The sequence below is a fragment of the Talpa occidentalis genome, unplaced genomic scaffold, assembly GCF_014898055.3.
Source record: "Talpa occidentalis isolate TD23 unplaced genomic scaffold, MPIMG_talOcc4v2.1 talOcc4.7, whole genome shotgun sequence".
Taxonomy (NCBI): domain Eukaryota; kingdom Metazoa; phylum Chordata; class Mammalia; order Eulipotyphla; family Talpidae; genus Talpa; species Talpa occidentalis.
In genome coordinates, this window is record NW_023605083.1 from 14,114,454 (window position 1) to 14,127,969 (window position 13,516).

At 37.2% G+C, this 13,516-nt stretch overlaps 1 protein-coding gene across 4 annotated transcripts in view; it reads right to left on the bottom strand.

Annotated features, from left to right (window-relative positions):
* The window catches only part of CCDC171 (coiled-coil domain containing 171), a 255,246-nt gene that overhangs the window by 1,095 nt on the left and 240,635 nt on the right, over positions 1–13,516 (bottom strand). The gene's annotated exons all lie outside the window — the stretch shown is intronic.

The following is a 13,516-nucleotide window of genomic DNA, read 5'->3' on the forward strand; positions in this document are numbered from 1 at the left end:
CTATACATTTAAGCCCAAAGTAATGCCAGTAATCAGTAGCTAACATTTAACATGAATGAAGTTTTATAAGATAGGCAGATAGGCTTTATTTATGACATTCATAGAAAGTAGAAAAACAGTGATCAATTGTATGTCAAAATTTTCCAGATTCCCAGCAAATATATGTTGTTGAAATAAGCCTAGTGAAAGGTGGCCCTACTAAAATCCATATTTTACATCCAGAGTTTTCTTTAAAAAACCTCTTTTGGTAATTCACTTACAGTTTTGGTAACAACACAGTGTGAAATATAAGGACCTGCTTAATAGTCACGTTATACAAAACCATTTATATTATACATGTGAAAACGAGAAGAAAGCTACCGCTTGCTTTAACTAAGTATTAAAAATTCAACTGTTGTATGTGTTACCATTTTTGTGGATTTTTTTAAAACTACAACTGGAGAAAAATCAATGGCTGCATCTAACACCTAGTTCAGCAATTTTCTTTGATCTCTGTTCGTTTGATTTCTTGATATCCCACTGCAAGCCTACAGCTGACGGAAATCATCTCTTTTTATGCTGGAAGTTAAAACACACCTAAGATGGTCGCTTGAATGGCTCAGTGGAGGAGCAGGTTTGGCTTATCCCCACACAGGGAAAGGAACTTCCAAGATCATATGTGCACCCTGATTAGCAGCGCTGATGAGGCTTTGCTTACAGAGCCTTAACACTGGCTCCGCACATATCCATTCATAACCTCATTCATAAACTCCTGCATTTTTCCACTTTTCCTGCTACTAGAACCACACTTTCTGTTTTTTGGGTTTTTTTTTTCTTTTTTTAAGCTGTGTGTATAAATTGACACATCATTACTTGATTGATTTTACTGCTATAAAGACTACAAGGTCATCTTAGCAACTTCTTTTGCCAGATCAGGAGTTAAGAGGAGTGCCCAAGAGCCCGAGATGGCAGGGCATGATTTTTTCTTAATAAAACCTAGTTATAGCAATAGTAATATTTACTATGAAAACAGACTATTGTCAAGCAAGACTTCAAGTTATTACATCTTTATACATCGGTGTCTGCTCTAAGAAAATTATGGGTAAGAAGAGAGGCATCTATAGAATCACACCAAGGAAGGTCTAGTATTCTCTGAGAGTATTTCCTTCTTGATGCTTTAGAGTAGAAAAAGGTAACTGCCAGACTGACCAGTCACTCCTGCTTTACAATGAATTGTTAATGTGTGTATATGTGAATATATTAATATATAAATAATATACATATATACATGTATGTTATACAACTATATGTGCATATTCTGTACATGTACGTGTGTGTACATATATATAAAATTTACTCAAGCTTACATTTTAAACTTGAAACTTTAAACTTTTTTGTTCATGGGATTCCATCAACCTAACGCATTTGACATAGGTAAGGCTCTCCTATAGGGAAGGTCTCTGCCTATTCTCAATATTCTGTAGATCTGACCACCACAAACATTTGTGTCATTTGTCTTACATTTTAATATGCCTATTTTCTATCATATTTTCTAAAAGCACCTTTTTATCTAATATAACATTTTTAACTAAATAACTTTGAATTGGGTATTAAGTATTTAGTACTTCATATTAGAGTATCACTCCTTGCATATTATCTTCTAACCTTATGCCATACACATGGGAAATAACCTTATATCCTTAAAGACTTGCATCTCTCAAAAGGAATGTCCTTCACTTAGCAAACAGATTTACTTATGCGTAAGTAAAAACTTTTTTTTTTGCTATTTAAGTCATTTGCCATAACCTGTATATTGCTAGAAAATGTTTTCTTTCATGAAATGGGATAAAATCCTATTTTATCCTAATAGCTTAAAAACAAGTCAACAAAAATTCTAGTGAAAACTTGATTTGAGAATGCAATATTTAAATAACAAGTAAATATGAACTATTTTTCTTGTTACAGATAATATCCAGAAATATATCCCAACTCTTTTAATATAACACAGAGAATAAAAGACAGTTAAATAACTTTTTATCAGAGACCATTAAAAGTTAATATTCACCACCTGATCTTACATTTTAAATCTGTAAAGTTCATGGTCATTTAAACTAGTTTTTAAACTGCTGAGGTGTTCTGGTAGACTCTCGTGTAAATCTAAATTTAAGCAATATTTAAAAAGAAATTAGTTACCTGAAATAAAAGCTAGTTGTCATGTGAGTCTTTATGGAAGCACTTTTATTTACTCAATAAGCTATAAATGATTCTATTTGAACTGTTATAGTCCATCAGTTAAACATATATTCACAATACAAAATGTGTCTACTAAATTTCTGCATTTTAAAAATCTTATGAAATATAGTAATTGGACATGTCTAATAGCCATTTTTCAAGGCTCTAATATCTTAGCTTTCTAAGACTGTTTTTTCAACCGAAAAAATAAATAAAGCATTAGTCAAATAATAAGATAATCACTCAATAAGTTGTCTATAAACAAAAGCCATTTTGTAGACCAAAACTTCTGAAATGATGACACTGAGTCATTTGTCTCCTGTGTAGCATTTATGATCAAGTTAAGTCTTGTAGAATCTCTTATCATAAAAAGTGAGGGGCGATGTGATTTAATAAGCCTGAATACTACTGCATGGAGGTTATGCTAGGCATAGTATGGTGAAAAGTGTACTAGACTAGAGATCACAGACTATATATTTTCCTCCTAGTTCTGCTATAATACAGCTGGGGCATGTGAGTTACGTCTCCATTTTTCTTGCCCATAAAATGAGGATTGAGACTTTGCAGCTCTTAAATTTTCTAGGCCCATCATAATTTCAAATGTGCTAACTGACATCTGATAACACCCAACTTTTACAGATGATATTAACCCAGAAGTCAGTTTCCCAAATAGAACACTGAAGATTTTGAGGGGATATAGGTAGATGATGCTTAAGGGGAAGAATTTATATTTTTCTTAAAAAGAGTCAAAAAGATTGGGCTTTCCTGGTGGCTCAAGGGGTTAAGACGCAACCTATGAAGCTATCCACAGCCACTGCAGCACGAGTTCGATCCCCAGGCCAGGGAGCTACCCACATGGTGCAGCGGACCTCTCCTGTCTCGCCTGCTGCTCCCCTCAGCAGTGTATTTCAGTCTGCCTGTTCTGTTCCCCACTCTGTCTTTGGTGAATCCTCTCACCCCCCGCATCTCTGGCCTGTACCCCAGCTCTTGTATACATAAATAAATCTTTTAAAAAGAGAGAAAGAATATATTAATAACAATTTGAAACATCACAATTTGCTCAAGTCTCCCTCCCTCATTCTATCCCTCTCTCTCTCTGTGTCACGTTGCTCTTTTTGTAAGGACTTTCCAGATTCTCTCCATATCCTTCCCCAATTACAGCTAGCAGCACCATTCAAACACATATTTACATTCCTCATGAGCATTTATTTTTCTATTTTTACTTATTTATATAAATTTAGTTATCTCCTATAAATGAACAGTATAATCTCCTCCAATTCCATCCATGTTAGCACAAATAGCAAGGCTTCATCTTTATTTATAGATGGAGGGTTATCAGTATTTGGTGGTGGGTGAGGTACAGCAAGTCATCTGAAAAGGTGTGAACCTGTATTTCTAAAATGCATATAGCGCTATATACCAACATTACAATAAAAAAAAACAGAATGAACAAAAACTCAGAAGGACAAAATGATGGAATCATGATTTAGTATACCTAGCACTGAGCAGAGTATCTGAGATTAAATTAGATTCCTAATTGATAAAACAATGAGTGAACAAACCATTCATATTCCTGCTTCGTGGTTTTAGTCTTATATTGCTATTTAGTTACTTCAGGAACATACAGATTATGCCCCAATTAAAAGTAGCACAGTACGTGGCAAAGATATGGGCTTTGAATTTGGAGAGACTTCAGGTTCCAAACTTGATTCTGCTATGTATTAACTATGTGACCCTTGACAAGCCAATTATCCTGTGTGAATCTGTATCCTTCTCTGTAAAGTAGGAAGAATAGTCCGTTCTAGGCTCATTAGAAGGATAAAATAAAATAACACATCAAAATGCATAACACAGTAGCTCTCTTTCCTTTCCTCTCTTTCTACTCTTCTCAAGTAACACTAAATTCCAAGTTCATAATTACAGCTAACATGCTGAGCACATACACCAGCTACTGTGCTAGGCTCAGCCTTACAGAAGTTACGTCAACTCTCACAAATCAATGAGAAAGTACTACTATTAGCCTTATTTTATAGTTGAAGAAATTAAGCTCAGAAAAAGCAAATAAATAGCTCCAGGTTGTCCAGACTGGTAAATGGCAGAAAGGGATGTGAACCTTGATCAATTTTCTCTTTCTCCCACATTCTTGACCACTGCCTTGGCTATCATGCCACCCCCAGATGACACATCTCCAGGCTTATTTTCATACAGACTATTTCATAACCAGAGCAAGGGCTCAACAAACCTCTGGGAAACTGGAAAATAAAAATACAATGGTTACACTAGAGACTAACAATAAGTATGTATAGTTTTGGTGACAAGTTATTACAGGCAACACTTAATTTTTTTATTTTTTTTCCTTTTTCTATTATTATTTAAATTTTATTTTTATATTCCCCTTACAATTACAACCCCCTTATTTTGACCCCAAGCCCTCCTTTCCCCGCCCCCCACCCCCTATAGAGTGTCTCTGGTTCAGAGTTGTTTGTGGATTTTGATATTTTCTTTCTTATAGTTATTCTTTTTCCTGGTCCCTTATTTAAGTTTTCTAGATTCCTGCTATGAGTGAGACCATCCGGCATTTTTCTTTTTCTTTCTGGCTTATTTTGCTGAGCATGATCCCTTCCAGCGCCATCCATGTTACTGCAAATTGCATGTGTTTATCTTTTTTGAATGCTGAGTAATATTCCATGGTGTATATGTACCACATCTTCTTGATCCAGTCATCTATTTTTGGGCATTTGGGTTGTTTCCAAAGCTTAGCTATTGTAAATAGTGCTGCTATAAACATAGGGGTGCAGGTGCTCTTTGGAATTGATGTTTCTGTGTCCTTTGGGTAAATACCTAGGAGTGGAATTGCTGGATCCTATGGAAGCTCTATGTTTAGTAAGTCCAGAAATCTCCACACAGCTCTCCATAGTGGTTGGACCAGTTTGCACTCCCACCAACAGTGCAGGAGAGTTCCTTTTTTCTCCACAACCTCGCCAACATTTGTTGTTGCTAGTTTTTTTAGTATGTGCCATTCTCACTGGTGTAAGATGGTATCTCATGGTAGTTTTGATTTGCATTTCCCTAATTAAAGTAATGTTGAACATTTTTTCATATGCCTGTTGGCCATTTGCATTTCCTCTTCAGAGGAGTTTCTTTTTAGCTCCCTCTGCCCATTTTCTGACTGGATAATTTTCTTTGTTTTTGTTGAGTCTCATCAGCTCTTTGCAGATTTTTGTGATCAGTCCTTTATCATTAGTGTTGTGTGCAAAAATGTTCTCCCAGTCAGTGGGGTTTCTCTTTGTTTTGGTTATTGTCTCTTTTGCTGTGCAGAAACTCTTTAATTTGATGTAGTCCCAGCTGTTGATCTTTGCCTTCACTATCACTGCTTTGGGTGATGTGTCTATAAAGATGTCTTTGATGTGCATATCATGGAGTGTTTTGCCTATGTTTCCTTCTATGTATTTTATGGTTTCAGGTCTTATGTCTAGTTCTTTAATCCATTTTGAGTTGTTTTTTGTGTGTGGTGTTAGGTAGTAGTCAAGCTTCATTCTTTTGCATTTAGCGACCCAGTTTTCCCAGCACCATTTATTGAACAAACTTTCTTTGCTCCAATGCATAGTCTTTGCTCCTTTGTCAAAGATTAGTTGACCATAAATCTGTGAGTTTATTTCTGGATTTTCTATTCAATTCCATTGGTATGTGTATCTGTTCTTGTTCCAATACCATGCAGTTTTGATGATTATGGTTTTGTAGTATAGTTTGAAGTCTGGGAGTGTGATGCCTCCATTCCCTTCTTTTTTTTTTTTCAGGAGAGCTTTGGCTATTTGAGGTTTTTGGTGATTCCATATGAATTTCATCAATAATTGTTCTATTTCTTTGAAGAATTACATTGAAATTTTTATTGGAATAGTATTGAATCTGTATATTGCTTTTGGTAGGATGGCCATTTTAATAATGTTTATTCTTCCAATCCATGAGCAGGGGATGCCTTTCCATTTCTTTGTGTCTTCTTCTGTTTCTTTTAACAATGTTTTATAGTTTTCTTTGTATAGGTCCTTTACCTATTTTGTTAGATTTATTCCCAAGTATTTGATTTTTTTTGATTCGATAACAAAAGGGATTTTTTTTTATTTCTTCTTCTTCAGATTTATTGTTTCTGTGTAGGAAGGCTACTGACTTTCGCGTGTTGATTTTGTATCCTGCCACTTTATTGAACTGATTGATTACTTGAATTAGTTTTTCTGTGGAGTTTTTGGGGTTCTCTATGCATATTATCATATCATCTGCAAATAGTGATAGTTTGACTTCTTTTCCTATTTGGATTCCTTGTATGTCTTTCTCTAGTCTTATTGCTCTGGCTAGGACTTCCAGTATTATATTGAAAAGCAGTGGTAAGAGTGGACATCCTTGTCTTGTTCCATATCTTAATGGGAATGCTTCCAGCTTTTCGCCATTGAGAATGATACTGGCTGTTGGCTTGTCATATATGGCCTTTATGATGTTGAGATATGTTCCTTGTATCCCAAGAATTTGAAGGGCTTTTATCATGAATGGTTGTTGCACTTTGTCAAAAGCTTTCTCGGCATCTATTGATATTATCATATGGTTTTTATATTTCTTTTTGTTGATGTGTTGGATAACGTTGATTGATTTTCGGATGTTGAACCATCCTTGTGTTCCTGGAATGAATCCTACTTGGTCGTGGTGAATTATCTTATGGATACATTGTTGGATTCAGATAGCTAAAATTTTATTGAGGATTTTTGCATCAGTGTTCATTTGGGAGATTGGCCTGTAGTTTTCCTTTTTTGTGTTGTCCTTGTTCAGTTTTGGTATTAGTGTAATGTTGGCTTCATAGAACGTGTTTGGTATTATCCCTTCATTCTCAATTTTTTGGAAGATTTTGTGAAGGATAGGCACTAATTCATTTCTGAACATTTGGTAGAATTCATTTGTAAATCCATCAGGTCCTGGGCTTTTGTTTTTGGGGAGGTTTTTGATTACCATTTCAATTTCGCTGCTTGTAATTGATCTGTTTAGATGTTCTATTTCTTCTTTATCTAGCTTTGGGTGATTGTAGAGTTGTCGGAATTTGTCCATCTCCTCTAGATTGTTGAACTTGTTTCCATATAACTTTTCATAGTAGTTTCTGATTATTCTTTTGATTTCTGCTGTGTCCGTTGTGATTTCTCTTCTTTCATTTATGATCCTGTTTATTTGTGCTTTCTCCCTTTTTTCCTTTGTGAGCCTGGCTAGGGGTTTGTCTATTTTATTTATTTTTTCGAAGAAACAGCTCTTGGTTTCATTGATCTTTTGGATTGTTTTTTCAGTTTCAATTTCATTTATTTCTGCTTTGGTTTTTATAATTTATTTTCTTCTACTGGTTTTGGATTTTTTTTGTTGTTGTTCTATTTCTAGATCTTTGAGCTTTGAGATTAGGTTGTTTCTTTGAGTTCTTTCTTGTTTCTTGATGTGAGCCTCTATTGTTATGTATTTTCCTCTTATTACTGCTTTTGCTGCATCCCATATATTTAGGAAATTGGTGTCCTCCTTGTCATTAAATTCAAAGAATTTTTTAATTTCTTCTTTGATCTCCTCATTAGTCCAGTGGTCTTCCAGTAGTGTGGTTTTCAATCTCCATGAGGTAGGAGATTTCCTTGCCTTCTTTTTATGGTTTATTTCTAGTTTGATGCCTTCATGGTCAGAAAAGATGGTTGGTATGATTTCAATATTGGTGAATCTGTTGATGTTTTTCTCGGGTCTCAGTATGTGATCTATCCTTGAAAATGATCCATGTGCACTTGAGAAAAAATGTGTACTCAGATTTTTTTGTGTTTAGTGTTCTATAGATGTCTGTTAAGCCCAAGAACTCTAGAGTCTTATTTAGAGCTTTAGTGTCTTTACCTTTTGTCTCATTGATCTATCCATTGTTGATAGTGTTGTATTGAAGTCTCCCACTATGTATGTGTTTTCTCTGATGTCTGTTTTCAGAGATGACAATAGTTGTCTGATATATTTTGGTGCTCCTTCGTTTGGTGAGTATATGTTAATGAGTGTTATTTCTTCTTGAAGTATTGTCCCCTTGATCATAATGTAGTGACCATTGGGGTCTCTTTTTACCTTTTTGAGTTTGAAATCTGTTTCATCTGATATAAGTATAGCTGTTCCTGCTTTCTTTTTTTGGTCCATTTGCTTGTAGGATTGTTTTCCATCCTTTAACTTTGAGTCTATTTTTATCTTTTGTAGCTAAATGGGTTTCCTGGAGACAGCAAAAGGTTGGGTTTTGTTTCTTAATCCAGCCTGCGACTCTGTGTCTTTTTATTGAAGAGTTTAGTCCATTTATATTTAGAGTTAATATTGATATGTTAGCATCTGTATTTGCCATTGTGTTTGTCTTTCCTTTGATTTTATTATTCTTTTAATAACTTTTTTGGGGGGGGCCTTCTTTCGTTGTTATTTGTCCCTGTGAGGTTCTGGCTTTAGGACTCCTTGTAGTATTTTTTGGAGTGGGGGTTTAGTTGTAATGAAATTCCAGAGTTTCTGTTTGTCTGGGAAGGTCCTTATTCTTTCTTCATAGAGGAAGGAGAGCTTTGCAGGATAGAGTATTCTTGGTTGGCATCTGTTTTCTTGGAGTCTGTTGACTACGTCCTTCCACTCTCTCCTTGCCTGTAGAGTTTCTTCGGAAAAGTCTGATGTCAGTCTGATTGGTTTTCCTTTGAATGTTATCTGTTTCTTCCCTCTTGTCAACTTCATTATTTTTTCCTTGTCTTGGATTCTTGGGAGCTTTACTATTATGTGTCTTGCTGTGTTTTTCCTTTCATCATGGAAGTTTGGTGTTCTTCTTGCTTCTTGTATATCAGTTTTCAGCTCCTTCTTCACATTTGGGAAGTTCTCTCCAATTATTTCCTTGAATATTTTCTCTGTTCCTACATATCTCTCCTCTCCTTCTGGGATTTCTGTAACTCTCATATATCCTTTCCTCATGGAGTCAGATAGTTCCCGAAGTCTTTCTTCGGCCTTTTTCCTTCATACTTCTCTTTCCTTATCTGTTTTGGTTCTTTTCTTTTATGTGTCTTCAAAAGTACTTATTTGTTCTTCCATTTCATCTATTCTGCTTTCATTGCTTTTCCAGAGTTCTTTAGCGCCTCCATTAATTCTTTGATCTCCTGCATTTCTTTTACTTCCCTCTTTAAGGACTCAATTTCATTCTTCTGAGAGTTGTTTTCCTTAATGACTTCCATCAGTTTTTTCATCATGGCAATTTTAACTTCTTTTTCTGGAAGGCTCAGAAGTTCTTCCAAGTCACCGTAGTTGCAAGCTGGTAGGGTTTTTTTTTTTTTTTTTTTTTGTGGTGTGTCTTTTTTCTGAGGCATTGCTACTTTGCTTGTAGTTTTTCTTTTCCCTGCTGCCTGTCTTCTAATTCACCTTATGTGTTGGGACACTGTGCTGCTGGTACTGGCTGGTATCTTTTTGGTGTGTTCTTTCGGGAGTTTCAGAAACTGGCAATCTAAATGAGTCAAAAACTGTTATGCCAGAAGTCTAGTGAGGCAGTGGTACTTTGAGTATGCTATGTCACAGAATCTCTCCTCCTTCTGTGTTTACTTACAAATGTGCATCTTGAAGTCCCACAGACTTCCCTGTAGGTGAGGCAGCTGGATTGCACTCTAGGTTCCAAATCTCTGGATCATCCTTTGGGCTCCGACTTCCTGCCAGGTGGGACCGGGCTTGTGGGAGCCTTCAGCTCACCTCTGACTGCGCAGGGAACGTTCTCCCTCTGGCTCCACGGGGAGCCTTCTGCCAGATTCAAGCAGTCTTTATTGAAGAAAGGTCCCTGTTCTAAAATGGTGCTTTGGAGACTGGCATACTCTTCCACGCGCCCGGTCTGCCCCGACCGTGGGTGCCCGCTCACCCTCTGGGTTCGGACTGCTGGTCTGAAGGGGCCTGGCAGGGGCAAACTTCCCAGCTCACCTCTGGCTCCTCCGGGAGCCTTCTTATAGGCAACATTTAAATACTGGTACTGGAGTAGTGGTATATTTAATTTAGTACTGGAGTAAGAGGTTTTATGGCATTTATATAAAAGTTCTAGCCCTTTCACCAAAGGAGCTTATCTGTTGCTATATCAGACATAAAATTCAGCATTAAAGTTTGAAATGCACTAGAATCTTTTAAAGTTTAACTTTAAATTACTTTAAAATGTTGTGCTGCCAAAATAACAATCCCCATTTTTTTCTCTTGGATGTTTAGATTTCTTGACATGATGGCTTTTGTTCTTTTTTTTCCTACTATTTTCCTTCACAGCCCTGTACTCCTAGTATTCTCCTCTCTTGGCAATCCTGACATACCTGATGGTAGAGAATACCAAAAATGGGCAGAAATTGCAAGAAGGTGTTTTCCCCCTATGTCTTAAAAATATATATTCCCAAAATAAGGGGATAAAACTTGAAATGTAAATATATACAGACCTCAAATATGTAAAAAGGTTTAAAAAATTAAGTAAAAAGCACACTATACAGAAATGCCGTTAAAAACTGAAATGACAAGCTGATTAAAAGATGTATAGCATGTCTGATGGGCTAACTTGTTTAATATACAAAAGACATGTGTGAATCAAGAAAAAGAAGAATCTATTTAGAAAATGAGTTAAATACAGTGTATTTATTAAGATTGGGTTCAGCTGTAACAAAAACTCAAAATGTCGTTTTCTTCAATAAGATAGAAGTTTCTTTCTGACATCTATCTGACACTATTAGAAATCCAGGCTGCTCCTATCTTGGGCTCCACAATCTCAATATGTAGCTATTACCTCACAGTCCAAAATGGTTGCTCATGTGGCAGCTAGTATGTCTGCATTCTAGCTAGAAGAAGGAGGATACAGAGCAAAGAAGGTGGCACCACTTATATTTAAAGACCCTGCCTAAAATCACTTCTGCCTCAGAGGCAGCTTGGTGGAGCTGGAGACATGCAATAACCAATACACATTCTTTGATTCACAATCAAAGAAATGCAACACAAAATATTATAATGAAAGCTTACTTTTCGCCTACAAGATGGGCAAAACTTCAGAAACTTGATGATACCCACTGCCAAGAAGGCAGGGAAGTAAGCAAGCTCACACCACATCATAGGCAGCTATGCAAGCTGGTGTAACTTTTCTGAAAGACAAAGTCTTGAATACATCTACCGTTGGATTCAGCAGTTCCATTGCTAGGCATATCTTCTATGGCCGCACTCAGAAAAGATCACAAAGATAAGAATACAGATGTGTTCATTCAGCATTTTTAACAGAAAAAGATAATATTTTTATGAAACTTAAGTTTCCTTCCTTCAACAAGTACTCTTTAAGAAGATCACAACTATAGAATACAACTTTTTAAATGAGATAAATATGTCAGTACTGATATAGAAATAGAAATATGCTCAAGTGAAAAAAAGTTCAAGACTGTGTGTGTGTGTATGAGAGACCATATATATATGTATGTATATATTTGTACATATATATGTGCATATATAGTATGTGAAATTTGAATTTCAGATGATTTTCATATCATAAAATGTTTTCTTTTTCTTTATATGTGTGTGTGTATATGTATATATACACACACACACACATACATATATATACACACATCCATATATTACAGGGCATGGGGAGGAAAGGAGTTTATTTCAAAACAAAAGCATGTGATTTTTGGGTCACTCATGATATCATCCACTGAGGTCAGAAACATCAGACACACAATAGGGTGAGGGAATCAAGTTAAGAGTTTAATTTTTTTAATTAAATTTATCTTTTTTTCATCATTCATTTCTGTACAGTATTTGTTTTTTTTTTTTAAAGATTCATTTATTTATTTATACAAGCATTGGGTACAATCAGATGCGCAGGAGGGTGAGAGAATTCACCAGAGCCAGAGTGGGGAACAGAACAGGCAGACTGACGAAATACACTACTGGGGGGAGCAGCGGGTGCAGCAGGAGAGGTCTGCGTGCCATGTGGGACTCTCGCCAGTGGCCAGGGATTGAACCAGCACTGCAGAGGTTGCAGGCAGCTTCACAGCCCAGTGCTCAACTGCTGCACCACTAGGGGAAGCTCTGGTTTATATTTTAAAAATAACGATTATGTGCATAAATAAATGAAATCACAAGAAACTACTAATTATTGTTGGGAAAAGGCACTGAATTGGAGTGTGAGTTAAGAGGAAAAATTTTGAAAATTCAAAATTTTTTCCCATAGTTTTTTAATGCTTAAAACCTCTTGAATCATGAACAAAAGTTATAAAAAATGAGAGTTCACGAAAGTCAAAATATAGCTGATTAACCAGTAAGAAGGGAAAAAAATGGTAAAATTACTTCTAATAGTAATCACAAAGACATTTATTGCATATCAAAACAGAATTTGGGGCGGAGCAAACATGGCGGCGAGAGACGCTGCGAGTAAGATCTCCCATTAAAAAAAGTGAATAGGAGGAAAAGCGGCAGGTCCCAGTGAACTGGGACACGGAAGATAAACGGGTGACTTCAGCGAACTGCCCGAAGAAGAAACTGGCCATAAAAAGAGGACTAGAAGGAGGGAAGCACAGAACCCTGCTCCCCTCCGCCCACAGAGGCGGCACTCTCCGACCGGCAGAGAGGAGGAAAACAACAAACCAAAACGGCCCACAAGAACAAACGACGTAGCAAGCGGGACCGTGAGTGGAAAGGAACTATTGCAGCCACCACACCCCGTGAACGGGAGCTGAGGCGAACCCTGCAGGATCCGCCGCGGCGGTGAGCGAACGGCTCCAGGCGCCAATTAGAGAAGAACAAAGACCCCGGAGACGCGCACACAGCCGGGCTGCCGGACATTTCTTAAGACGGCTTGAAAAGGGCAGAAGTTTCTGGAGGACCCAGTGGCCAGCCGGAAGTATTCCACGCCAGCCCCTTCCGACCAGCAGTCTGAGCCCACAGAGGGAGCAGGCACCCACGTCCGGGGCAGACCGGGTGCGCAGAAGAGTGTGCCTGAAACCGGAGGCGCAGGGACTGCATCCCCTTCGCCATTTGAGAACAGGACATTTCTTCAGTAAAAACTGCCTAAAACCAGCAGAAAGCTCCCCCAGAAGACAGAGATGGCTCCTGAAGAGCCAGAGGGAGCGGAGAAGTTCACCCAAGATGTCAGTCAGTCCGAGCAACACAGTGTCCCAACGCATACGACAAATTAGAAAACAGACAGTAGGGAGTAGAGAACCACCACGCAACCTAAAAACTCCTCAGGAAAGAAGCACACCACAAAAAGAAAACCACTCCCCAGATTGCAACGACAGCAACTTGAAGAACTTCT